The sequence below is a fragment of the Sturnus vulgaris genome, chromosome 1 (genome assembly GCF_052056855.1).
Source record: "Sturnus vulgaris isolate bStuVul1 chromosome 1, bStuVul1.hap1, whole genome shotgun sequence".
Taxonomy (NCBI): domain Eukaryota; kingdom Metazoa; phylum Chordata; class Aves; order Passeriformes; family Sturnidae; genus Sturnus; species Sturnus vulgaris.
The window spans coordinates 79,306,519-79,333,547 of NC_142243.1; the positions used below are offsets into that span (position 1 = coordinate 79,306,519).

General features: G+C 34.5%; 1 protein-coding gene across 3 annotated transcripts in view; it reads left to right on the forward strand.

Moving 5' to 3' along the window:
* Positions 1–345: 345 nt before the first annotated feature.
* Positions 346–27,029, forward strand: part of CDH10 (cadherin 10) — a 95,338-nt gene continuing 68,654 nt past the window's right edge. For 2 of the 3 annotated variants that reach the window (XM_014875213.2, XM_088170592.1), the window contains exon 1: positions 630–895. The gene's annotated coding sequence lies outside the window, so the exon portion shown is untranslated. Of the gene's footprint in view, positions 486–629; positions 896–27,029 lie in introns of those variants that run through there. The other variant, XM_088170583.1, reaches the window with a different exon arrangement.

A 27,029-nucleotide genomic window follows, 5' to 3' on the forward strand; every position in this document is an offset into this window, starting at 1 on the left:
GTAAATGTGAAAATACTTAATTTTATACGAACCTGTCTTGTTTTGTATTAATCCTAAGGCAAAATAGTGAGGTGTGGGGAAAAAATTTACTAATCTAATAGAAAAAGCACTTCAGTGACGAAAAGAATTACTCTCTGGTTTAATCTCAGCCCTCAAAGGTCTTCCTTTAACTTGGCAGCATGCTATTCTTTAAAATAGATATCATAAACACTGCTGTAAGGCCACTGGTGATACAATGAAGTGGTTGCATTTAATGAAGAAAAACACACCGCAAAAAGTGGAGGTGTTTTCAGTATTCATTATTACGACAAGCTAAGCAGATGAGGCTTAGACTTCAAAACCAGAGAAGCATTCTGGCAGCGAAGGGAGGGCGACAGGCTTTCACAAAAAAAGCTTTCCGTTTGCTGTACCCTCCCACCGCATTCACTTGCAAATCAGTGTGTGCTCGGGAAGACTGCACTTCCCGGGGCTCCAACCTTCCCAGGGTAAGTGCTGCGGCTCCAGCAGCAGCGCCTGTCTGCGCTCCCCTCCGAGCGGGCACAGGGAGAGGTGTGTGAGAGTGTGTGCGTGTGTGAGTGTCTGTGCACGCTGCCTGCCTGCCTCTCTGTGTGTCTGTGTGTGCTGTGTGCTTTTTTTTTTTTTTTTTTTTTTTTTTTTTTGGTAAATCAGAAGCTCTGAATGAAAGCCAGTCGGAGAGAGAGCTCCCCCCACCCTTAGCTTTGGTTCCGGACTGTCCAGAGTTAAGTGATGCTGGGAGAAAAAGCCTGAGTTAGATTCAAGTAGGATCAGTCTTAAAAAATAACAGGAGAAAACTGATCGAAAAAAAGGACTCTAATAGCTCGTTTTGCAGTTTGGTTGGGCTGGACACTACTTCACTTTCTCAGCAGAATAAAAGGTAGGAACCTTTCTTATTTTCTTTCTGTTGATATTATTACAGTTATTATATTAGAGTATGTTGTTTAATGCAATTCCTATATTTGTTCTACTGTATACAACTTTCTTGCATTTTATAGATATGCGTCAGGAGTAATGAGGCAAGGGATAGGAAATAACTGCTGTGCATTCTCTCCTCAAAGTAAACCGATATCATCATATGCATTCAGGATTGAAACACTAAGCATTTTTTTTTCCTCCTAGTAAGCAGGCTGTCTTTTGAGCAGCAGTTTCCATCTATAGTCAGTTCTTGCAAATTCAGTGTGGGGGGAACAAGTCTAATTGAATTGAAAAAGCACAATGTTTCATGTGCTTCATGGTGTAACAGTTATGAACATAGCATGAAACATACACATATGTGCCTCTCACTTTCTGTATACCTGTGCAAGTCTGTTGCAGCTTTCATTGTTAATCTTTCTGCCCTGGATTGAATTTCAGAATAATTATCCACACTCACAGAAAATGCTTCTTATGAAGGAAATCCCTGTGGAGAGGGATAGCAAAGTGGATACAAGCAATATTTCAAATATCTGTACTGAGCTATATGCACACGGATGGGGAAAAAATTGCCTGGTTTGACATTTCAGTACAGGGGGAGTAGAGGGAGAAGGGAAAACCAGGGGGTAGAAGGGAAAAGGTGGAGGGAGGAAAAATTCAGTCTGCACCTGTGTGAGCATTTATTGTCACTGCTGCAATAAAATCCATATTTGATGTGGTGTTAAATTAATTCAGCACAATACAAATCTAAATCCGTGCTCCCAACTACTAACTATTGATGGCATTGTCAGCTGCATAAGAAATTTTCAATAGGATCATACTGTACATGATACTAGTTGCAGCTGTAAAAATCTAACAGCCCTTCAGCTTAGGAGAATGCATCTACACGTGCAATCAGTGACAAATAGCAACCAGCATTTTAAAATGGACCTATCATCTCTGTTGCTTCCACACAAATGGAACTGTTGCCTATAATCTTCGTCTTTCATTTCAGTAAAAGCCTCTGTATTATCCCAACAGCACTCCCGTTGCTTTGAAGGTATTTTTTTAATTATACAACTTGTTGTGCCTGTATGTGTGGATGTGTATGTGAGTGTGTGAGTATGTGCACAGTGTGAGGGAGCAGGTCTGTAAAAAATTAGTGTCTTTTTTTTTTTTTTTTTTTTTTTCCTTTTTCTTTTAAAGGTAGTAGGCTGTAAATTTACATGGTGATATTACTGGAGGGGAAAAGCAGAGAGTGGGGGACTGGAACACACTTCTGAATCTCTAAATCCTTTTCACATATGCCATTACTAGGAATATTACGAGTCTGGTACTAGGATTTATTGAGATTTTTGCAGCTACACAAACTTTAATATTAATTGCTTACCTTTTCAATCTAATAGCAGTCTGTGCTCTTTTAGAGGAGTAAATGAAAGAAGGAACTTAGGGAAATAAGGAAAGCAAGAAGGAAACAGGTTATCCTCCTCAAGAGTTGAAAACCAGCTCTTTAGAATCAATATGGATTTATGTCAAGAGAGGAATACTTCTTGGATTATCAACTCTTAATCTAGTTTGGGCCTGAGGGAGTCTTCTCATATTTTATATACTTTGTTACATAAAAGTTTGACTGAATATGTAATAATTTCTTCAACAGTTTCTGTTAATTTCAATTTAGATTTATGTCTGTGTTTTTTTATGTGTAGTGTCAAGACAATATTGTACACTTAAACAGGAAGATTGAAATGTCTGAAGAGTGTTGATTACAATGCATATATTTAAGCTGAAAACTGATCCTGATTATTTGATTTTTTTGTCACTTTGGGTAGCATTGGAAAATAGGTCTTGGCTACTTGCCTTGCCAACCGTTTATATTTATAATACTTTAAAGAGTTTGTTGAAAAGAAAATAGCAAAATATATCTTAAAAAGACTATATGTAGAATCTTATATATTCCTAAATTATCTTTCTGGCTTTGCATTGGAATAAATGAGTATAGATACACTAAAACTTCAGACTTGCATCTTCTCAATAGACAAAGGATCTGTGAAGAATGATGAAATACTGAAATGTGCTCACAGTAGACACTGTGGCTACTGTTCTTTTCTGTGCTTAGCAGTAGTTGAAAAAATGCAGAAAAATAATGTTATACGTGAAAGAAAATAAGCATAAAATTAATTTAATGTACACAGAGATTAATAAAATACACATCTAGACATACAAAGCAGTATACAAATTTCATCTAAGTAATGTAAGTTTTTTCCTTGTTAAATAATTAAATGTAAAAGTCAGAAAAGGTTAATTTGAAGATAATATCTGCCTCTGATTCTGAGAGAGTAATTTCCTGATCTCAACGTGATTTCCCAAGGAAAGAAATGAATGAAATAGAGCCTGTCTCATCTGGACAATTCTGTGCAAGTGATTTTTTTTTTTTAGCTAACCATACTTAAAGGCTGGTTGAAAAGGGGTATAATTTTACACCATCATACCACTAGGTTGCAGCACTGGTACAGGGGGGTCAAAGTAAGATTGAACTATTGTTGAATTGTAATGGGGTGAATATGGGGTTATGATAATATTATTTTTCATTCATTCATTATTATTGTCACCTGAAATTATATTTGTGAACACCAAGGTGTTTTAACTGGACTTGACAATATGTCCTTCAAAGATTTGAAAAAACCTGCTCTATGGATAATTTTTTGACTTTATTATTAATTATATAACTGAGAGAAATAGAAGAAAACCACTGATTATTTGGGCAAAATATAAGGGTGTAAGGAACATTTTGTGAGTGACCAGAGAACCACATGAATATTTGCTCTGTATTACAACTGAATTTACTATGGGCTGTTCACTATCATACTATTTGACGCATGGTTTATTGTAAAGGAGGAAAACTGAAATTAGAAAAGTAAAAACCATCTTGTCATGAGCAGTTTAAATTTGCCTGAGTAAAACATTATGAAGGGTGACTTCACTGCACGTAAGGATGCTACACAGCACACTTTCATTTGCTCTGAATAGTATGTAACTATCAATGGAAGGTCATAGAAGCTAAAGGTACAGTTCACTGAAACATTAGGTGATTATAAAGCACACATGCTGTACATCCTGCACTTTCAAAACCTCTAGTGTGAGCACTTGCTTTTTGAGGGGAAAAAATAATTCCTCTACTGTCTAACTTCTGGGAAAACTTCAAAGCAAAAAGAAAGAAAAGAAGCAGCAGTGGTATTCTGAGCTCATGTTCTCATATGAGAATGTTCTCCATATCTCTCTTTAGGCCAAGAGGAACTCCTATATCAAAAGTTGCTTGTTTTTTGCTCCTGGATTTACATCTCTTCAGCTTTGAGTCCTTGGCATGATGACTTCCCTAACATGCCTATTTGACTATTTCTGTGGGTTAATGGCTCTACAAGAGAACAAAAAAGAAAGAAAGAAAAATCATCATCTCTGGGAGCTGTGCAAATTATAGTTACCACTGCACATAGCAAAAAAAAACAAACAATAAAAAATAAGGCATCAGTTGAACCTAAGCACTTATTTTTTCTTTTGCTCTGTTTTCATCTGGTGGGAATCCAGAACACCACTCAACCAAAGGCTACTGAGCTTATATGTTCTCTCTACTGGCCTATCAGTCTATGTTTTAATAAGTGGGTGATCTGGCAAAAAATTGCCAGTTAAAGCCTTATACACATTTCTTTCTACATGCAGTCTTCCTGATTATTAAATGTCAGAGACAATTACCTCAAATGTGTGTGTGTTTACAGTAGAGGTAAAACAGGGACAACCTTTATCTGAAACAAGGCTTGCATTCTAGGAAGCAGAATGCTGTAAAGTTTCTCCCTTAATTTAATTCAGCCTTTTATTACTTGACTTTTTCTGCAAGTCCCACTTCCATTTCTTGTCTTTATTAACTTAGATGAAATAAATAATGTTTTTTTGTTTTTTGCTAAAAAGGTGTGTCCAGCAGGAGGCATAAAGCCCTAATAGCATCTCAGAGGTACTTCCTAGCTTGTCACAGGACACCTGCTCTGGGTAATAAACTGAAGTCTGCTGTGTGGAAGTGTGTACCTTGTACCAACAGGCTGCATCAAGGAACTACAAAGATTTAGGAAGTTAATTGGATATAAAGAAAAGCAACACAAGAGGTGTCCTTTTTAATATTCTTCCCACATGTACATCATTCTTCCCATGATATTTTTATTTGTAACTTTATTATGGCATCTCTTAATTGTAGCTCAAAGTGAATGTTGAACCATATTTAAAATAGTAATGAAGACAGCATGTGTGTGTTTATGTAAAGGCAATGATTCAAAAAATAGATGTTTCCAGAATTCTATTGCTCAAAAGCTACAGCTGGATTCTTCTGTTTCCTAAGAAAACCAAAAACCAAAAAACCCTCTTTGAATATTTTCTCATGAAGAACTGTATATGTTATGATATATATGAATGTATGTACATGTATTTTTACTGTTAATATTCCACCACCTACCACATTACAGATTGGGTTTATTGTATCATCCTATTGCAATGTTTTGCATTACAACATAAAGAACATGACATACCACTACTTATCCAGACCACAGCATGATCCTTAAAAATGAATGCAAAACTCATGAACTCTACAATGCTATAATATCCAGATTTTTTGAACATGAAAAATGTATACCAATGTAATTTGCAGCACTATTTGCTATTATAACATGCTAGTATATATATATATATATATATATTTGCAAGACTCCAAATGAAGTGTCCTAGAGAACTGTTTATTTTTCTCCTCCAAACGAACATAAAAATGAATATATATAAGTGAATTTTTTATTGCATGTGTCTATCACACTTAAGTAATTCAAATATTTCCATTTGTTTAATGTATGCAAAAATTATTCTACTAATTGTCATACTCTCCCAATAGCAAGCACAATACCTGTGTCTAGGAAACTTTGAAGCTGTGCATTCTGTCAGTAGTTCCTCTAAGTATCACAGCGTTTATCAAGAGAGTTTTGACCATTTCATATCTTACACAAAAGGCAAAATACATGGAGTAAATCTATGAGTTTTTAAATGAGAGTGCAAAAAGATACAAGAATCCAAAGTAATTATTTGGAGTTAATATTGAGAATAGAGGGAGGATGGTTAAAGTTATTCTGATTCTAAGAATTCCAAGCAAAATTATCCCAAAAATATCAGTTCATTCTCTTTGAAGTAGTGACCTATCATTTCCCTGATGCCTTTTCCATGGTGCATGGAACTGGGAACCATAAATGCACATCCATTTTATCTGTGTGTCACCAGAAAAGTAGTTAAAATTAGACATTTTGATTAGATATTAGGAAGAAATTCTTTATTCGTAGGGTAGTGAGGCACTGGAATAAGTTGCCCAGGGAAGCTGTGGATATCCTATCCATTCTACTGGGTGGTGTCTCTGCTCCTGGTAGGAGAGGCTTGGAACTGCATGATGTCAAAGATCTTGCAGGTCCCTTCCAACCCCGTCCTTCCTATGACTCTATGATAAAATGTCATTGATTCTATACATCATGAACATTATAGGTAATACATTCAGTAAAAGTTTACATGAGCTAATTAGATTGATAAGAATTAATTCTTAAGCTAATGTTGGGTGCATATTTGCTTGCTTGTTTTGCTTGTTTGTTTTTTTTAAATGTTGAGATCATTCTGGACTTTCAGTTTTTAGAAATAATTGCAAAAACCCCCCCAAGAAAAATAGAAAGAATAGAAAGAAAAAAAACCCAACCGAATATGTTTAACACAAAAATCCACAAATGTGATTAATTGAAGCAAACAAATGACAATATTTCAGTTCTTACTTCCTTTCCAACTGTAAGAATAAATTTCAATAACAAATTATGCAAATAATCTTTTACAAAAAGTTTACATCATGCTATAGATTATGTTTTCATTATGAGTACAGATACCTTCTAATTTTTTGGTTTCTTTCACTTAGTATGGGAGACAGTTTTACCATGTCAATACCGTTGCCTGCTATATAATTTTTTTATGCATTATAATTTTGATTCTGTGGCATAAGATATGCAAAGTTACTTGTCTGCTCTCCTGGCATTCTCCTAAAAAAAATAAAAGGCTGTTAATCAGAATAGTCTGGTATTATGGTTAGAAATATTGTAGACTTCAATTTATGAATGGGTTAATGGGGTACACCTAATTACTTTGCAGCCAAATAAAAAAAATCCTTGCTTCTGAGATTGCAGAAGTATTACATTTCATTATGACATTAAATATATTTTAAGATCTACTTAAGCATATTACATTCAGGTTCCCTAAATGTACTTCTACTTCCAACTTCCCATGGCCAAGTTTTAAATAGTATTTTTGTCTTCTAATTCTATTTCTCTCAGGAATAGTTTCCACAGTCTTTTGGCATAAATTTGTAGTGTCAATAAAAGAGTGGGATGTAGAACACTGTCATGAGAACCATTTTAGGGAAGTCTGATTTTTCTCCTTTGTTGGACAAAGGTTATTTTCTGACATTAGCATGCGGGGATGTGCTCTTTCCCTTGAGTGAGAGTATGGTGCTCATGGTGAAGATAGCACAGAAGATGGCATCTTGATTAAAATGGGTGAACAGAGTCCCAGGCGTGTTAGGTACATTGGGTTCTCTCCAAGACTTGGGGGCATTTTACGAGGTTTCTGATTAAGAAGTTAAAAGCAATTGTGCTATATGTTACTGGAACTACTTTCCTTTCTGGTAGTCACAACTGAATGTGAACAGATAGGAAAATCCATCTGTCTCTTTCTAATACTAGTCTTTTATCAAATTGCTTATACTGTTTCTTCAAATTTCCCTTCCTAAGTGGTTTCAAGCCAAATACTGTCCTGATTCATCTAATTAATTGGAGAAAACCTTTCTTAAGATGGAAATATATTGTTTGTTTGTTTATTAGTTTATATTATTTAGAGAGTCTTTAATCATTCTGATCACCAGAATAAACTTTTCTCTAAAATTTAAGCAGAGGTGTGGAATATTTGTACAGGACGGAAAATTAAGAAAAAGTCCATACATTTTTTCTTTCTATCCTTGATTAACAAGGCATCTGAATCAGTCTGAAACACATGTCCTATTTGTGACTATATCCTAACTGTGGTTGGTTTTCTCCATTTTTTAATTTGAGGCCAGAGTAATGAGAATTAGAAAAGGAAAAAGAACTAAGACATAGTGCATTATATTAATAATCCCATGAAAGTTTTGATGAGCATAAATCTTCTAGAGAATTTGAGAATCTATAATGTGACTAAAAAAGGTCACTAGGCTTGAGATATTCTAAACTGGATGCCTAAAATTTTGTGACAAGGAAGGAGAAATCAATTATTTAAGCTATGGAAGCAGAAGGGTTTTGGTTTGCTTTTTTTTTTTTTTCTAATACTAGTATAAATACATTTCACTGCTTTCAGGGGTTTAAATTGCATTTGCTATATTGTGCTTTAGAACAGAACTTACAAATGAGCTTTTAAGTTTTCAGTTCTAACAATAACCTCTTAGCTGGAGATAAAAACCAGGAATAAAGCTCCAGGTAGTTCAGCCTTCTAAATTACAGGACCAAACTCCCTATGTGAACAGAGCAGTGAGTTCTTGTTAGATTTCAGGTTATGTACATTCAGGGGAGGAAATATCTGCCATTTCCTTTCTCCATGGCTGCAGCCATCAAAATCCAACCAGTAAGTGCTTGTGCATGTGGGGTCTGAGGTTGCTTTGCCTCTTGGACAGGCTGTGAAAGTCAGGGCTAATGGAATAAAAGCAGCCTAAGTGGATCAGTCCCACAGCTGCAGAACCAGTTAAACGGTTCCAGCTGAATCTCTGGAAAAGCACCCAGGCGGTTTTGCCTTAGAGGCATCCATGACTGTTGGGTCATTTTAATGATATGACTGGTTCCTTGTTACTCTGGGTATGCTGGTTGGAGCCCATTTCTACTTCTAGTATATTAAAATCCTTCTTTTCCCCAAAAAAATAAATAAAGAAAAGCACAAAAACAAATCATGATGCACTGGCACTAAAAAATTAATTCCTGGACAAGTTTAGAAGCTATTTAGTTATCATTATGATGGATTAAAACTCAGCTCTTAGTTATGTGGAAAATAAAATGAAAAAAAGGTAATGTCATAATGGCATGATGACAGAAACAAAAGAATATTTTAAAGTATTCAATTCTATCTAAGTAAACAGAATTCATCTCAATGATTCTGAGGTTTAATCAAGACCTTACTTGTCAAGGGTAATCCATTAGTGCTTTAAAATATTTGAGCTAAAATGAAGTCATGTTCAGAAAAAAAATGTTTGAAGTAGCTGAATATGTTTCTGTACAATCAGAAATACTGGTGATGAAGATCAGGACAATACTGACACAAACATATTTCTTTTATAATTAACATTTTTTCTTTAAAAGAAAAATCTATAGTGACTTGAAATTTGCAGTGTAATTTGTAGTTTTATTTTCTGAGATGCTGGGTTTCTTTATGGTTGGAGGTTATGAACCTTTTTTAACAGTAGTTTTGCTGGAATTTTAATAGATAAATGTGTTGCATTAAATAATTGTCAGTGAAGTGATTACGGTTTGGGTTTTTTTGTCCTACCTGGGTCTATGGGGTTTGGTTTCAGTTTGGTTTTATGCACTTAGTCCACTCCAAACTATTCATGTCATATAGTAATATTCTTCATACGGGACGAGGTTTTGCTGTGGGAATAAAACACCATTCATTTCACAATATGGTGTCCTACAAGCTAGAAACAGTTTCTTCACTTTTCACATTATATACCACACAGCTTTTTAAGGAGCTCACTAAATTTGAGATCAACTTTTTTTTTTTTTTTTAATTGCACTTGAGAAGGAAAATTGAGTGGAGTAAAGGAGTAATTCATAATGCATAAGTTATTACAGTTTCATAAATTTTCTTTAGGGGAAGCTATACATTGTTGATAGTTTTGGAGTTATTTGTTATTGTGTCTGTTTTGTTTTTAATAATATACTGGATATGCTTTTACTTCACTGTCCTGTGGAAGAAATATATAATTCTAAATATCCACAGCTAGTCCTTTTCAATTTGTAGGAAACTTAAGCTTTAGTATAACAATTTTTTTCTTCCATTAACTCTGTGGTAAGTCTCTACATCTCAGTAGTTTGTCAAAGTAAGAAGAATAATATTCATAACTTGATAACAAAATTGTAAGTCAAATATTGAAGACATTTCTTGCGCAATTCCCTGAAATTCCTTTTTTTCAGATGGGAACTTTAGAAATGTGGATATTTTTAATCTTTTGGTGCCATCTCGTGGCAAGAGGATAATTATATGAAACAAAGAGGTAGTCTTTTCAGCACATATTTTCTAAGCTCAGCAAAAATGTACCTTGCTTTGGTGATAGATATGTATGCATGAATTTTAATAGTGACTGTAAAATAACAAACCAATTCATGCACAGGACAATGCTATCTTTGGTTTTTGGTTTTCTTCCTTTTTAAGAGCCTATAGGTATCGATTTGAGAAATCTCACAAAAAATTGACTGTCATTACCACATAGAAATAGATTTTTAGTCTGCTGCATTAGATCTCTGTAGCCTACTTAACTGGTTCAAGGCAATTGTCAATATATTTTTATTGTTGTAGTGCATTACATCTCTGTAGAATACTTTAATACTTAGCTAGCTCAAGGCAATATTCACTTCAGCATCCTGTAATGTTTAACAGAAAGCCAGGGTCTGTGATAGCGTTCTTGTTTTTAATTTTATATTCTGGTTTTGGAATGGGAAAATTCATACCAGCCTGCATCCAAAAAACCCAGCAAGAACAGCATAGGAATGCTGTATATTTTTCTGGTATTTTCATTAGGATTGAGAAAAATGAGTGGTTTTTGTTCTGTGCTAAATAAATACTAGCTTAATACCTGGGGGTTTTAAAGATAATGCTTGTAGATATCTGCAATCAGTACAGATCACATTCTTGCTCAGTTTTTGAAGGAGTTTTCTATAAAATATTCTGTATTTGCTTACTTATCTCTAACTTCCAGTCTGATGAAAGTTTCTAGATGCAAATATACTATTCTCTGTAAAGAGCTGGAAAGATAATCGAGATGTCTGTTCTGCTTTTACTTAAGTTGGGGGTTCTCATTCTTTCAAAAGTAAAGATGTTTTTATTCTTAAAAAAAATATAAAATTATAGTCTTGTTCAAATAGCATCCAAATATACTGTAGTTTTTGAAAATCAATGTCAGTTTATTACTTCGTGAGTTATTATAACATCCTCCCAGCTGAAGAAGGAAATATTATCAATCAAAATTAGTACCAAATGAGAACACTGTTTTAAGATCTCACCTTTTCTTTTAATGCCAGATGATTCCATTACTTTCTGTGCACATAACCAATACTGTATGTACTATATGCTTTCTATATTTGTACAGAAAATAAAAATATCAGAAGAATAAAAATTCAAGATATATTTTCTAGCAACTATATGGCAAATATCAAAATGTTAGTCACTAGAATTTGATTTTTAATAAGCAATCACTATCTGAGGTACCACTGTGTACCATAATACACTTATCAGTGTACTATGACAAGTCAGTCAACAGGTGAAGCATTCATTTTTGTTGGTTAGATATTGTGTGATTTCTCTGATTAAGATTAGCTAGACATAGAACTCCCTTGCCTATCAGCTAGAATGAAGAGAAGAATCAGAACATTAATTTAATAAGATACAGAATTTCAACAGTTTTATACAGGTATGTGATGTGATTATTTCCTCCTTATCTCAGTAAAACTCTCTTAACAGTTAAGTATTGAATACTTCTCTCTCTTTCTATATCTGCCTTCTGAAATAGACTATGAATTTAAATTGGTGACTTAACAAAAGAAAGAGTTGCAATTGCTTATTCCAGTGAATTGACAAGATGTGAATTCCCTTACAAGAATGACAAATTTAAATATGTGTCATAGTTTTAACAGAAGCACAGACAGAAAAATGTGAAGCTTAAGGCCTCACAAACTGAATCTTAAAAAGTTTTCTAGAAAGATATTTACCAACATTAAATTTTCTTAACTTCTTCTGGATTAATATCCATTAGTTTATGAATGTCAGCGTAATTTTCTTTCTGTTCCATTTAATACAAACTTACTACAGAATATTTTACAGAATATTAAAGAGGAGGAAACTAGAATTCTGTTATATGTTTTGGAGGGTTTCTTTCTACTTTTGGTTTAAGGCATTTCTAAAATGCACGTTTTTCCTAAAAGCTTCATCTAAGGCAGGCAGTATGCTTCAGCTGAAACACGGAATGAGACAGGCAAAAAAGCAAGCACAAGTACAGAAAGATGATACAGCATGTCATAAGTCACCAAAGATAAAGTCTCTAGTGAGAGGAGATTAAGAAAATTTGCAGACAGTGTTATGTGGATAAGAGGGAAGTAAAATCAGTTTAAGGGATGAAAAGAGTATGTAGATAGTTAGAAAAATGTATTAGAAAGATGAAATAATTCAATCTGTCAATGTCTTCTTTGAAGTTAGGGAGGGAAGAGGAAACATGGTCAATTGAAGTAGTTCTTCCTATTTGTAGAGCTTTGGAAGGTGAAAAGTTAATGATTTAGTGATTTTCTTCAGAAAAGCCTGGATATATGTATAGCACAATTTCAGAATACATTTTTTTTTTAAATTACTAGAATCTCATCATCTCTGTTGTAAAATTCTTTGTATTCCCTTTCTTCAAAATGCACCTGTTGAACAGTAGATTTTGCTCTTTCAATCCCAGTGTGCATAATTTAGCTAGAATTGTAGGTAGGTAAATACATTATTGATGCTAGAAACTGTTGGATCCTGTATATAAAGGGGAGACTGAAAAGTGTCTGTTGTTGAACTTGTCTAGATGATCAAAAGGAAAAAAGTGATTTTTAAAACTGTTTCTGGGGTTAGTCTGTCAGATAAGGTTGATTGCTGATCTGTGGAACTTGTGTATTTAGTGTGTTCTCCTGACTGTCAAAATTATTTATATCTAGTGTGACGACCAGTTAGTCTAAGCAACACATATCTAAGCTGTGGCAGTGAAAGAAAAAAAAACCTCATCCTGCTGTACAACTGCAGTAGTAAATAACTGACATGTTTCATGGCCCACAAGCCTACAGAAATTTTAAACAAGACATAAAGGTCACAAAAGCACAGGTTCCTGACAATCACGTGTGCTGTTCTGACATGCACGGGATAGCTGTGCCATCTTCTCAGACTCCTGCACAAACAGTCTGAACGAGTTTGTAGCTATGACTTTGTCCTTCGGAGGTCGCAATTCTTAGGACAAAATGGAAAGGGCTATTGAAATAGAAAAGAGAACTGTAGAAGTAGTGACATTGACATGTCATTTTTGGCATTAGGTTAAACTTAGCTTTGCCAAAGTAAACTTGGTTGTTATCTGTGAAGATAAACAGAGAAACCTAGGTATATATTAGCTGCAAATAAAACATTTTTTTCTTTCCCTATCTTTTACAGTGCAGAAATAATTTAAATTGTCTGAGGTATGAATATAGAAATAAGACAAAAATTAAAATTATCTCTTCTTGGACTGATGTGATGAAATCAACATGCTTCAGAAATAAAAGTGTGTTTTCCTGCAATGGATTTATATCCATCCACTCTGATGTAAAGCACTGTGACAGACTGGCATGGGGATAGCTGTCACTTTTTAGTATTGTTGAGAGAATTCAGGAAGAAAAAGGCAAAAAGAATTGTAGTTCCTTAAAGATGGGACAGAAATTTCCAGCTTTAAGAAATTTTAAAACGTGTTTTTCCCATGATGGTTATGATTTAACCATCATTTTTCATAACCTTACAATGTCTTGTGCAGGAGAGAAACATTTTAAGAGCAACTAAACCTTTATGTCTCTAGAAGTGTCTCTCTAACAGCATTCAATTAAGTTCTCCTTGGCCAAGAGGAAAAAACACCTTTATTTCCCGATATTCCAGAAGTCCTTATCATAGTTTTAGACTAAGCTACTGCTCTTTTCTAGCTCCTTAGGTGTCTGTGGCATCTGATTTACATGAGAAAGGAATGGTGACAATGATCGGCTCTCCTGCTTCTTTTTTGTTAGTCCACATTACTCTCCACAAAGACTTGACATTTTCTCCACTTTGAAAAGACTGTACCAGTCTGTCTTGCCACTCATTAAAACAAAACAAAACAAAAAAATCCTGAAGGAGATTAAATAGGAGTTAATCTGCCTCTTTCTGTGTGTTTTGGTACTTTTTGAAAGGCATTTTGGTTAACAGCAGCAGTCAGGTGTTCTTGTCAATTAGGCCATGCCTGAAGTGCTAGGTGCTTGTTCAGGCGTGTGAAGAGCCGGAGACTCGGGGCTGGACAGCTCTGCAGAAGCTCCTCATTGTCAGCGCATTTATCCTGCCCTCTTCGGAACAACAGGAAAGGAGTTTGCCTCCAGGAAGGACTGAAAGCCACCTCCTACTATTGCAAACCTGGAGTTTGTAGGCGGAAAAGCACAGAAGTTTGAGGGCCGGGTCATGCTGATGAGCTCAGGTGCTTCTGTGCAGGGGAGACCCCAGCAGTTCAAAAGCTATTTCAGCTTGTGTTTAATTTCCATTACTGTTGAGAGTATTTGATCAGATGTACAAAGTTCAACACCTTTTTTTTTTTTTCTTTTTAATTTTGTCCAGGTATGGGGCAACTTCATCCTTAAACAAAGCTGTGCTTTGTTCTGAGACTAATTTTATAGCAGAAAACAAGAATAAAGTAACTCTGTATTTCTGAGATTAACTTTTTCTAACTTCCAGTTAACCCTCAACCTTACATATTTGTCTCAGATAGTGCTTAGTAGTACTATGTTCAGAACTTAAAATTTTTCAGACACTTCACTGGATTCCACCTTAATTTTAATAGAAGAGTAATTTGAATTGCTCGCATATATCTTAGAAGGCAGTGACTTTTTTCATAGCCTTTCAATGGTGTCCAATAAGTATTTGTCAGGAAGTTGATTTAATTGATTTAAGGACCACAATGAGCAGCTTGCTTTAGTAATAAAATTGAGAGGACAGTTGGAATGATTAAATTTTATAGAGAATTCACATGATCAGAGCTTGTCCTGGAAGAGAAGTGCAAAATGAGAACTTGCTCTGAGCTGAACATTCTTATTGCCTAGGAAGTGCTTAATTGCACTTTTGCTTCAGGGTACATTGAGCAGAAATTTTCACATCCAAAGCAATATACAAAATTATATATTTAATAGAATACTAATAAGTTACCTCACTGAAATACTACAGTGTTGTAAGTCAAACACTGCCAAGTATTTTTGAATTATTAAATATTCCACATAGGACTATAATAAATTATTAGGGAAATCAAATTACAACACTTTTTAATACATATATTTTACTCCTAGAGATTTAAAGATAGTTGAATTATCCTTTATGTGTTTCTGTTCATAACATTTCCAAAATTATAAGCAATGTTTTTGTAATGTTGCTTTTATTCCAATAATAGAGATAATAAAAGATAATAAATATTCCAATAAAAGATCTGTCCCAACTCTTATTCAATTCTTGATCACTGCCTTTCTTTCTATTGTGTGGGTACTGGTATTTCGAAGTTTCTTTTACATGTCATGTTCTTTGCTTAGGACATACTTCTTATGTTCATTGCTTCTCACTTCACGTTTCCTGTCAATCACAGATGTTTATCTTTCATCTGTATGATGTAGCAAATTAACAACTGAATTCTTTCAAATTTAATTAACAGTTGACTGCTTTGAAATACTTGTGCTTGTGAACAAATGGTTCACTGTGACAGGCTAAAAGAAGTCTGGAGTCCTCTGTGAGGAACTTTTTTATGTAGCTAAAACATAGAACACTTGTTTCTTTAGCATCAAAATATATTAATTTGGGCACACAAAACTGTTGTAGTGGGCTGCTAAGCAATGTCATACCTCTTTCAGGTATAGCCTTCCTGGTCTGTATCACCAGGATCCAATAAAATTGGTTAAACTTGAACAGACCTCATTGGTGCAGCAATGCCCTGAAACCATGTAAGAGACCATATGGCACAGTAGCAAGGAAAAACATTAGGAAATTGTTCAGACATCAACAATCGTGTGATAAGTCCCTTTACACCTATCCATAAGAAAAGACCATCTCTAGGTATCAGTACATACATACAGATTATCCTTGGAGACACTATGAGACTTTGCATATGCTTACAAATATCTTTTTTCTTATGTTTCTTTAGCCTTCTGCTAGTTTTTAAACATTGATTTTATGGTGTACTTTGGTGTTTTTAAGAATCTTTAATGCTATCAAGGGTGTTCATGATGTTAAGCTACAGTTCCTAGATAATTTTCAGTGTATAAAGGCTACTTTTTAATGAAGATTTAATTAACGATAAAGAAAAGTCAGTTTTTATCATGCATCAGTGTCTTATTAGCTACCAATAGGTATGTTAGGTAATGGGGGTTATTGGGCTGCAACAGTGTTTGTGCATAGGCACTGACCTCCTGTCTATCTGTTTGTACACTGCCTGGTTGCTTGCAAAACAGCAAAGGCTGTTTGTAAACAGCTTCAGAATTGCTGAAGAACTTTAGGCTGCTTTTTGTCCATTTAATATATTATAATTAAAGAATACAGCCACCACCACCCCCAGAATATATCCACTCTGCTTAGTCTGTAGTCCTGTTACCTCCTAGAAATGTGTTTTATACGGATGCTTGGGCAGCCCATGAAGATTATTTAGTGAAATATAAATTAAATAATAATTGCACAACTGGTGGGGCTTTTTCTGTTCTGAACTCAAACAAAACCAACAATCAGTATTTAGCCTAGAGAGAGAGCTCTGCAATTATCATTGTATAGCAAATAAAACTTAATTTTAAGTCTTCTTGATTACTTGGTATTATCAAAAATTATGGAATACAGTTATGAGTGCATAGGTGTTGAAAACAGCATTTTATATTAGTTTCATCTTGGGAAGTTTTCCTAATAATTGGGCTGCTTTTCATATAACGTCTGGTGCTCTTTCTTTGTAAACACATCCTGGTGGGATTTGCTTATCCTCTTCAAAAGCCTTCCATTTCCTCGAGGTTCTGTGCCATAATACTTTGTGGAAGCATTGAGAAAAAAAGTGTTCATGAGGGAGAGAAGAACATCCTGATGTCTGAGCTGTGTATTGGGAGGTGAAACACATAACCCAGGGTACATACGATGCACAGTTCTCTGAAGATGTGCAGCTTTACCCATTTAACTAAACAGGAGTGAAAAGCAAACAAAATCCTTCTGTAGTGTCTTGTTGGGTTTCCAGCAATAAGTAAGACCTATGTAAACTGCCTAATTTAGGTATTTGGATTTTCTTGTACTTTTGGAAGTCTTTCTATGGAATTCTTTGTATGGAAATACTGTGGCCTGTTAGAGACTGTCACAAAGATAAAGCATTTGTAAAACCAAGACTGGGGAATAGCTCACAGAGTTTGGAAATACCTTGTCCTAACTGAGGTTCATCCCTACCCACTGGCTATGTATTGTATTTGAACCCTTAAGTAAAATAACGTGGCAATATATAACAAAATAAATCTGGGAAAATTAAAATCTGATGAAGTAGTTTGCCAATTTAATAAAATGTTGATTTTAATTTTTTTAAGAAGTTTTCTGTAAACAATATTGTTTTGTTTTCTCTGCTTCTTTCCACCACGGTCTCTTTGGAAACGTGATATTTTATGTTTGATGCTAAATGACATATCACATTAGAACTTAGTGTGATTTCAAACAGCTGAAATAACTAAAAGAATCAAATGTTGGAGACAGTTCATTCTTAATAACAATGTGATTATAATTTTCATAGGATTTTTCCTCTTTCAGACAGCATTTCTTCTGCATGCTTAGAATCATTCCATCTTTCTTCCCTTGAAGACACAGTGGGTACATAAGCATTAACCATTTTATGTTCAGGCCCTTGGGCTATTTCCTGTTTCCAGTGAGGTTATAAAGTACTTCTGAAAATCCAGTAGTCTAAAGGGACAACTGTAAAAAAGCAAACATAAGGTGAGATACTAGTAAACAAAATACAAGCTAGCATTTCATTTTTCAAATTAAGTTTAATCCCTAAACAGCTGTGAAAGTTAGCCTACAAATATCACCTATTTTATATTGAATCCACAGTAATGGAATACTTTATTATTTTTGATTCCACAAAATAGGGCTAGTATGATTAAGATTGGTTCAAAAAACTTGGTTCACCTTCTTTGTTCAGTTATTGTGTGGATGTGTAGCATATCTGAAAGTATATATTATGTAATAACCTTTTATTACTTTTCTTCAATCTAAAGAAAATGAAGTTCAGCTCTGGTCTTCTGGGTATAGCACTTACAAGATTAAGGATGGATAGAGGTGGAAAAGGAAGTTAATCTCCAAGACAGTCTTAAGAGATTAATTGTACTATGTTAATGTGTGCTAGTTCTGTCTGTAGATGTGATTAGCATAAAAATTAAAAAAAAAAAAAAAGTATCACTGGGCTGGGATTTGTGGTTTGTTTTTTTCTTTTTCTTCTCAGCTACAAATAATTTTAAACATTACTTCCTTCACATTCAGTAGATATGGATAACAGATTAACCCCTATCCAAGTCTTTCATATTTCTAAGTTGTAAATTGTTCTCCCCCCTCACACGCCTTTTTTTCTGTAACGTAGCAGCACCAGTTTGTTCACTTGTCCATGACAGTCATGAGAGTTCATCTCCTCCACATCTCATTAAAATGTGGTGTTCAAAATGAATTTATTATTTTAGCTGAGCTCTTCCCATTGTTGCTTGAGTAAAGAAGATATCTTCTATTTTTTTATAGGTAACAATCCTCCGTATATATCAGTTTCTATTTTTTTAATCCAGATGATGCCTGCCATTAACTAATATTCAGTGATCTTTGCCTCACAAGCATTATGATGGTTGACATTTAGTAATTTTTCTCTGTCCACCAGGCATGATAATTATTCAATCATAGGAAGAATTAAGAGAGGAACTGGAGTGGAAAATGTATACTTTTAATCAGAGAATGACTAATTATTCTGTAGCTGCTTCAGCCAATTCATGTTCTATACTAGTAGTAAATTCATTAGACCCATGCTTTGAAAACCTGTAAATTGCAGTGAACAGTGTGTGGTCCTTGAGAATGCCTGATTCTCATGCTGAGCTGGTTTTATTTTATCAACATGTGAATGTGCTGCTGCTGGGTTGCTGTGTTTTGTAAATGTCTTATCACTGAGTCATCCCATAACTTAACAGTTGCCTTGCTTACAGCTCCACACCTTGTCCACTGTTGTTCCACTCCCTTCAGGGGGAGTTTACATCACTTCTCACCTAGAAATTGTTTATGGATTTCTTCAGTATTTTCTGTCTCTTGGTTGTATAACATATTGCAACACAGATAATGGGTTTGCAAAAGGTGGCCATTCACATCTAAATTCTTTAATTAATCTTTCCTGCTTAATGAAGAGATCATAACATCTTGCTGCCAATATAAACTGTATTTTATAGATAGATAGATATAATTATTATAGTTATATTAGCTACCAGTTCCACATTTATTAGGAAAAGGAATGCTGCTGTGATAACACACTATATTCTCCAACTTTGTTCAATTTATGTCTAAAACACTGTTCGTCCACTGAGTATTGAATCAAAATTTTCAATCTTGCTTCTGTTTCTAATTCTCTTACAGAATTAATTAATCCTAGATATCTCTGACTTTTCTTTTTTGTCTTGACTTTGTCTATTTTACTTCCTTCTTTCCCTGTTATTCCTTTATTCTCATATTTGAAAATATAAGTATTTTATATTTTGAGGTGTTTGTTTCACTGTATTTTGAATGAAATTACAGTGTCTTAGCCAAAGTCTATTCTTTACTGCATTTTCTATTCCACTTTTGCACTACAAAAGCTTTTGTTTGTGCCAAATAGATTCTTTCAAAAATTACTCCTCCTTTGGTCTTCTTGTCTTTCCTGTACATAATATTATCATAATCTTCCAGTCCTTTGGGATACTGCACCAGCTCTCTAAGATGCTTATTATATGGTTTTGAACTTTCAAAACAAAAAATGATGTGATTTTCTAGGTTTGCTCACTGTGCTTTTTATTAATGTACAGATGTCAAAGACATCCGATTAGATGCCTAATGTGGTATCTTCTTCACCCTGACCACTTCACACTTTGACCTGTTCTTTTTATCCTTCTTGCCCCTCAACTCTTATTTATTCTATCCTATATAATTTTTTCCTATCCATACCTAACAAACATGTTTGTGTTAGAATACCCATGTTTCATCTCTAGAATCCTTTTTATTAAGCTAGTACAGAATTTTTCCTTCCTTATTCCCCTTCAGGTCCCCTAAGAAAAAAATCATCTTTATTTAATAACTCGGTGAAAAATGTCCCCTAAGTGAGGAAGGCAAAGAATTCCAGGTGATACAATCAGCCACAGCTTTATTTCCAGAATGTTATTATATAGAAATGGAGGTTTTTTGAGAAGGTTCTCTGTAAGAAAACGTATAAGGTAATGAATAAAAAGAGTTTGTTAATGAGAAGAGTAAGGTGTTTTTACAGATGTTGATACTGTGGAAAAAGCTTGCAAACCTTGACATGCACGAGCATTTGTAGCAGACCTCAGTGATTTGCATAAATAAATCTTTTGGAGGGGAAATTAAACTGGAAAATGTTATGGAATAGGATTTGGAAAAACCCCGAGGCACAGAGACATTGAAGTAGCTGCTGTCCAGTTGCAGAGCAGAAGGGACTCACATGTAGCACCTGTCAGGGCTGAGGATAGAAATGACAGCAGCAGTGCTGCTGCTGATCTGGTTGCTCTGTGACATGACTTCTTGCTGCCCTCATTGTCTGTCAATTGTGTTTGACATCTTACCTCACTAGTTGCCAGAAAGTTGCCAGGTTTTCAACAGTATGAACGTGACTTTCCATCATATCCAGTGATGGGCCTTTTACAGAAACCTTTCTTTCTCAAAACTGGCGTACTTGTTGTAGGTTTGGTATTTATTTTCTTCACTGTCATAGACCTGTCTGTCTTTATTAAAGAGTTCCACTGAATAACATGAAGGAATTGAATTCCAATTTGCAATCTGGAAGGTTTGTTCATAGGAAGTAGAAGAAATTACACTTGAGTTCTTCAATCCTCACTCATATAACAGTTATTAGAGATATCTGTTTTACTCTAAAATAATGTTTTAAGAAGAGGGAGAAAATAATTGCTTGACATTTTCACTGAGTTTTGCTAATGTGTATGTATATGTATATTTCATAATATTGTAGTTCTGTGCTTCTCAACACTGAGGAAAAAAATCCCCATAGTTCCTTTCAAAATCATAATATACACTTTAATACTTATCACATTTTCCTTTGAGTAGCATCAGTGAACATCTTTAGCAAGTACACTTCAGTCACTGAAGTAGCTGGATTTTTGTTGCTGAAACTGAGAACAAATCCTTGACATTCTTGTAGTAACATAAGGATAACACTGTCACTGTCATTAGATTCTTATACTAGTCTGCCTTTCTCAAATAGATGTTTGGAAGAGGAGTAAAAGAAACACCAGAGACAAAAAAGAAGCTGTGGGGAAAAGAAAGGATAGTTGTCAACATGCCAATGAAAACTCATTTTCAAAATATTGGCTAGAGCACATAACTTGTGAGTGACACTGGATGGAAATTGGAAAAGTGAACACAATGAGTCATAAGAATAAAAACATTCAGTGAGATGCATTACGATTTAATTTATGTGACCTTTACAGCCTCCTAAGAATAATTTTTACTTTCCATTTGAAGCCATTGATCCATTGGATCTTAATAAATTGACATAGGACCTCTAGCAACCTTCCTCCTGTATTTGTCTAAAATCCTAAACTTGTAATTGATTTCTCTGCTGTAAAGCAAGCTATAAATGAAAATAGGAAATAAAATGTTCAGCACTGCTTCTTCCTATACTCACACTGGCTCACTGGGTCAATGCGTTTTTTTCTTGGCAGGTGCAACAAATTATGTTTGTAGCAATATGACAGAGATCCACTCTGACATAAACTTTTCACAAGTGAGAAGATGGATGCCAGCCTGTAACAATATCAAGGCAGATTGGATAAAATAGTAATTCTTTATCTAGTAGTTAAGTCATGGTATGCGTTGGATGGAAATGGATTTGCTTCCCCTGGAGTGATTTTGATAACAGATGGTCAGCATTTCCTATATTGACAATTCCTAGAATTTTGTTGTGCAGAAAGTGTCTGAATATATTGTAGTGTGTGTACTCTTGTAGCAGTATCTTTATGGATTTATTTCTTGGCCAGCTTTTAGACATTAGTATTAATAGAAGATGGGAGATTCAGATTTTTCTGATGACTTTGTAACACAAGAATTGTAAGGAGTTTATCACATATAGACATGTCTATCACATTTTGTGATCTTCTATGGCATTTTCCTCCCTGCAAGTGCTTTGAAGAAATCTGCTGATAAAAATGGTTCTTGATATCCAAAAAGAGTAACTTTATTGAAGATAACTTTCTGTGAGGGGAAAAAAAAAAAAAGATTTTCCAGCTTAAACCTGATAGGCAGTAAGAACCACACAGCTGCTCTGTCACTCCCCCTCCTGTGGGATAAGGGTGAGAAAGGGAAGGATAAAAGTGAGAAAACTCATAAAGACAGTTTAATAGGGAAAGCAAAAGCTGCTCATACAAGCAAAATAAATGAAGGTAATTAATTCACCATTTCCTGTGGGCGGGCAGGTGTTTATCCACTCCCAGGAAAGCAGGGTTCCATCCCACGTGGCAATGATGATGTGAGAAGGCAAACAACATTGCTCTAGATGTCCCCTACTTCCTTCTTTCCCCCCAGATTTATTGGTGAGCATGATGCCACACAACATGGGACATCCCTCTGATTAGTCAGGGTGGCCTGACCTGTTTGTGTCCCCCTCCCATCTTCTTGTGCACCCCCAGTCTCCTCACTGGAGGAGTGGGGTAAGGACCAGAAAATGGCCTTGACACTCTTCAAGTTCTGCTTAGCAATAAGGAAAATATCCCTGTGGTATCCTCACTGTTCCAAACAGAAACCCCAAACACAGCACAATAAAAGATACTGTAAAGAAAATTAACTCTATTATAGACAGTACAATGAGGAAACAATGACAGTACAATCAGTCAAATGAGGAAATGAATTGAGGGATTCCAGCATGTTATGCACCTAGTGGGATCAAATGGTGAGATTTCTTTGCTTTTTGCCATAGTTGAATAAAATTTTAAAGTATTTATTATTTTACAGAAATACTTTTTGTCTGTCCAAACTAATACTTTATAGTGCCAAGAAACTTTATGTAAAATATCTCAGGTATATGCTCCATATATCTCCATATATTTCAAATACTCAGATTTGAAAGGATTTGCCTTCAAATACACAGAATTATCAAATTTCTGTTGTCCTAAGAAGAATAGCTTTTCTTTTCAGACAGTTTTCTTACGTATCTGGGTGGTATATACATCATTATCTTTTAATTTATGAGGCTGGAATGGAAGTATATTTAGAATTGAACAGATACTTTGAGAACGTATTTGATTCTAATAATTGGAATTAGAGATTTTTTTTTTCCCAGATTTCTTGTTGTTACTCATTCGTGATCTCTACAAGAGAGATTTCACTTGCTGTTCTAGAGATTTGGTAAATTTACAGAAGAATATTCTGTAGAGACAAATGTGTAGATAGTGCCTAGGACAGTATCACTCATTCAAAAATTATATCAAAATATTGCATATAATGTAGCACAAGATAGGAATAAGTCTCAGTAAAAACATTGTAACACTTTTAAAAGTCTTTAACTTCAAAGATCAATATATCATTAATCACTTGTAATTCCTTTCAGTTTTAAAAAGGACTGTTGCTAAAAAAACCCTGAAATTAAATTATTAGCTGTCCATATTTTAGTGAAACACTCCCCTGTTCTAAAAAAAAACCAAAAAAAACCAAAAAAACAAAACAAACATCAAAACCACAAAACTCAGAGACCAGAGGGAATTTGACAGGCATAAATAATTCTTATATACTAAATTCCTTGTATTTCTCTTGTACAATTTTTATTCACTCACATTAAATACAAATAAATAGGATCTTTTTCACATAGAAATATGTTTTGAATTCTAATTAACTTCTAATTGTAATTGCACTATAAACATTTGGTTTCCAATTACAATAGTATTTAATTCACCTTAGATTCAAAATTTTAAAAAAGGGAGAGAGAAAGTTAGAAACTATTACAAATACTGCATGCATCAATTATTTAAAACCACAGAATTCACAGTACGTCAGGTATATTGCTATAAATCATTTAATTTTACTGGGATAAATGTAATCCTACAAGAATCTCTTAGGAAAAATATTGATTTTTTAGCTAACTGTATTTGTGGAAATGTATCATTTTAATTAGGACTGTTTGTTGTTTAACAAAGGAAGTAATTGGATAAACCTATGAAGTATGAATTCATTTTCTCTTTGACCAGGACAGTTACCTTGCTATTGTAATACAGTATTCCTAAAATGTCAGGCAGCCTCTTGTGAGCTTGCTAGCTAAATGTGACAATACATGCACTGTTTGGATTTTGTTTTCTGGATTTTTGTTTTTGTTGTGGGTGCAGTTGGAGAATCATTGGAGCAAAATATCAAGACTCATTGTCACTTTGGATATGGTGCGCACACGCAAACTCTGCCTCTTGCAGGTTTGTATTTTTCAGTTTGGACTAAAAAGAGCTGTTAGACAAAAAATAGTCTTACTTGATGTTACGTGGGACATGCAGGGCTAGTCAGTATTGGTTTGAACAGGTAATATTGGTTGCTATTTTATGAATGTCCAGTGGCCATGTAAAAGGAATCTGTAGTGATAGAGGAAAAAATAAAAAAAAAACAAAAAAGGGAAGAAAGGAAAAAAACCCAGAAAAATAAGCAGAGTTGTTGTGAGTTTCCTTGAAACACAATATTGAAAAGAATGAAAAATAAAATAGGAATTAAAAGCAAAACAAGACTTCAGTTGTTAGCTTTCACTTGGTTTCTCTTAAGAATATTTTTTTCTATCTTCATAAAATATTCCTGCTAATGTATACTTTGCTGATAAGCATCCTTATAGCTGCAAAATTTATAGATGCACACATACTTACATACACAGAAACAAAACAAATAAGCAACTGTACCCAGAACTGGAAACTTTAAACTTTATCAGCCATCCAACCACCTCTCAGATGGCATTCACAATAAAGCCTTTACTGTCTAAACAGCTCCAGTATTGTAATCCCAATTCCAAAGCCATTCATGGAATTATCTTAAAGAATTCAGATGAAAAAGAAGCAAGCTAACACTAAAAATCTTATCAAGAAGTCTAATTCTCTCCATACTCCTCAAACTTATTCTTTTTAATGTTGATATTCTGTTACTCTTATTCCTGATTCTTTTAACAAATAATGACAGACCATTAATTTGCTTGTATGACTATTTACTTCATTTTCGTCCAGACTTCAGTTTTATCCAAAAGCAGACTTTCTGCTTTCTCTTGGCTGAAAATGATGAAAACTCTCCATCCAATGCTCGTTTTAAATAATACACCAATCAGAATTGTAGGTGCTGTACATTACCTTCCAATTGCCAATTCACTCTATTCCAGTGTTCCAACTGATTGGCCAAAAACTGTAATGTTTTAAAAAAGTAACATGTCGTCAAAGTAAACCTTACATCACTGCTCACCTCCAAATCATTGCTTTATTAATAACAATTCAAAAACCAACCAACCGAACAAAATCAACAAACTATACCAAAACAAAACACAAAAACCCCCACCAAACCAAAAATAGTAGAAAGTTACTTTCATTGTTGTTCTGTCATTTATACACCTTAAGGCAATCTCTGCATACCACAAGAAAACATCTCAGATGAGTGCAAAGTCTGGGTAGTTTCCCAGCCATTATCCCATTTTCTTCCCTTTACAGCTCTTTCAAGAACAAGTTTATCTATAATTACATGGCTTTCTTAAGTCAAATCATTATGTCCATTCATTTTTATTCTGGAAGATCTCTACTTTCTGAGTTCAAACAAATATATATGTGCACACACCACTATGGGCTAATTATTCCTTTTAATTTATACCATGAGTCAGACTTTTTTGCTTGCTACTTGGTCTCTCTCCTTGCAAAAGTCAGTATTTTGGAATATCTTCACGCCTTACCCCATGGATGCTGCTACTTCATTACTTTCTGCTAAGCAAGATTTGGGTGTAGGAAAGGAGATGCAGAGTGCTGATTCTCTACAGACTCTTTTTTTTTACTCTCCAATTTTCCCTGTTTGCCATTATGTGTGCTGCTAAACTATCCACTCTCCAGACACTAAAACTGTGAAACAAACCTTCAAGTTGCAACCTCTCATGTAGAAGTTACAGATGTCCTCCTGAGTTTGCCTTATTTCTTACATGTTTTGAAAAAAAGGACTGCTTATGCTTACCTACATCACTCAATACTCCCTCTGACACATCAGTTTCTTCATTTGGTGCAGCAAAGGAGATATTTTCCCTATGGACTAAGGAGAATCTTCTTGTTATTCCATTTTGTAGTTGCTCATTAGTCCACACTCAATTATGTCAATGTTCTATTACTTGAGTTATGCAGCTATAATAACTTCAGTGTATTTATAGCTCTCCAGAGCATAGCTTTATTCTACAGGTAGGAACTTATTATTGTTTTCTTTCTACCACACGTCCTCCTTACTGAGAAGGCAAATGATTTCACTTGACTAATAGTAAATCTATTACTAGTCATATATTAATGACCTAATCAAGCAGGCTTGGAACAGGGTACACAAGTACACGATTCAGAATAAAAGCCTCTCAGAAGTTAAATGAAAGGCCACTCAGTATTATATGCGAGACTTCAAAAGGTTCATTTTGCCTTCTTACTTGTCACATACTTTCTCTGCAATCTCAGGTGATCTAGAATAACAGAATAATATTTTATTATTATGATCTGTAGAGTCAATAGAAAAGTGTATATTCATTTTCTGTATCAGAGATGAAGCAGTAATGAACGCCATAAAGATTGCTAGGA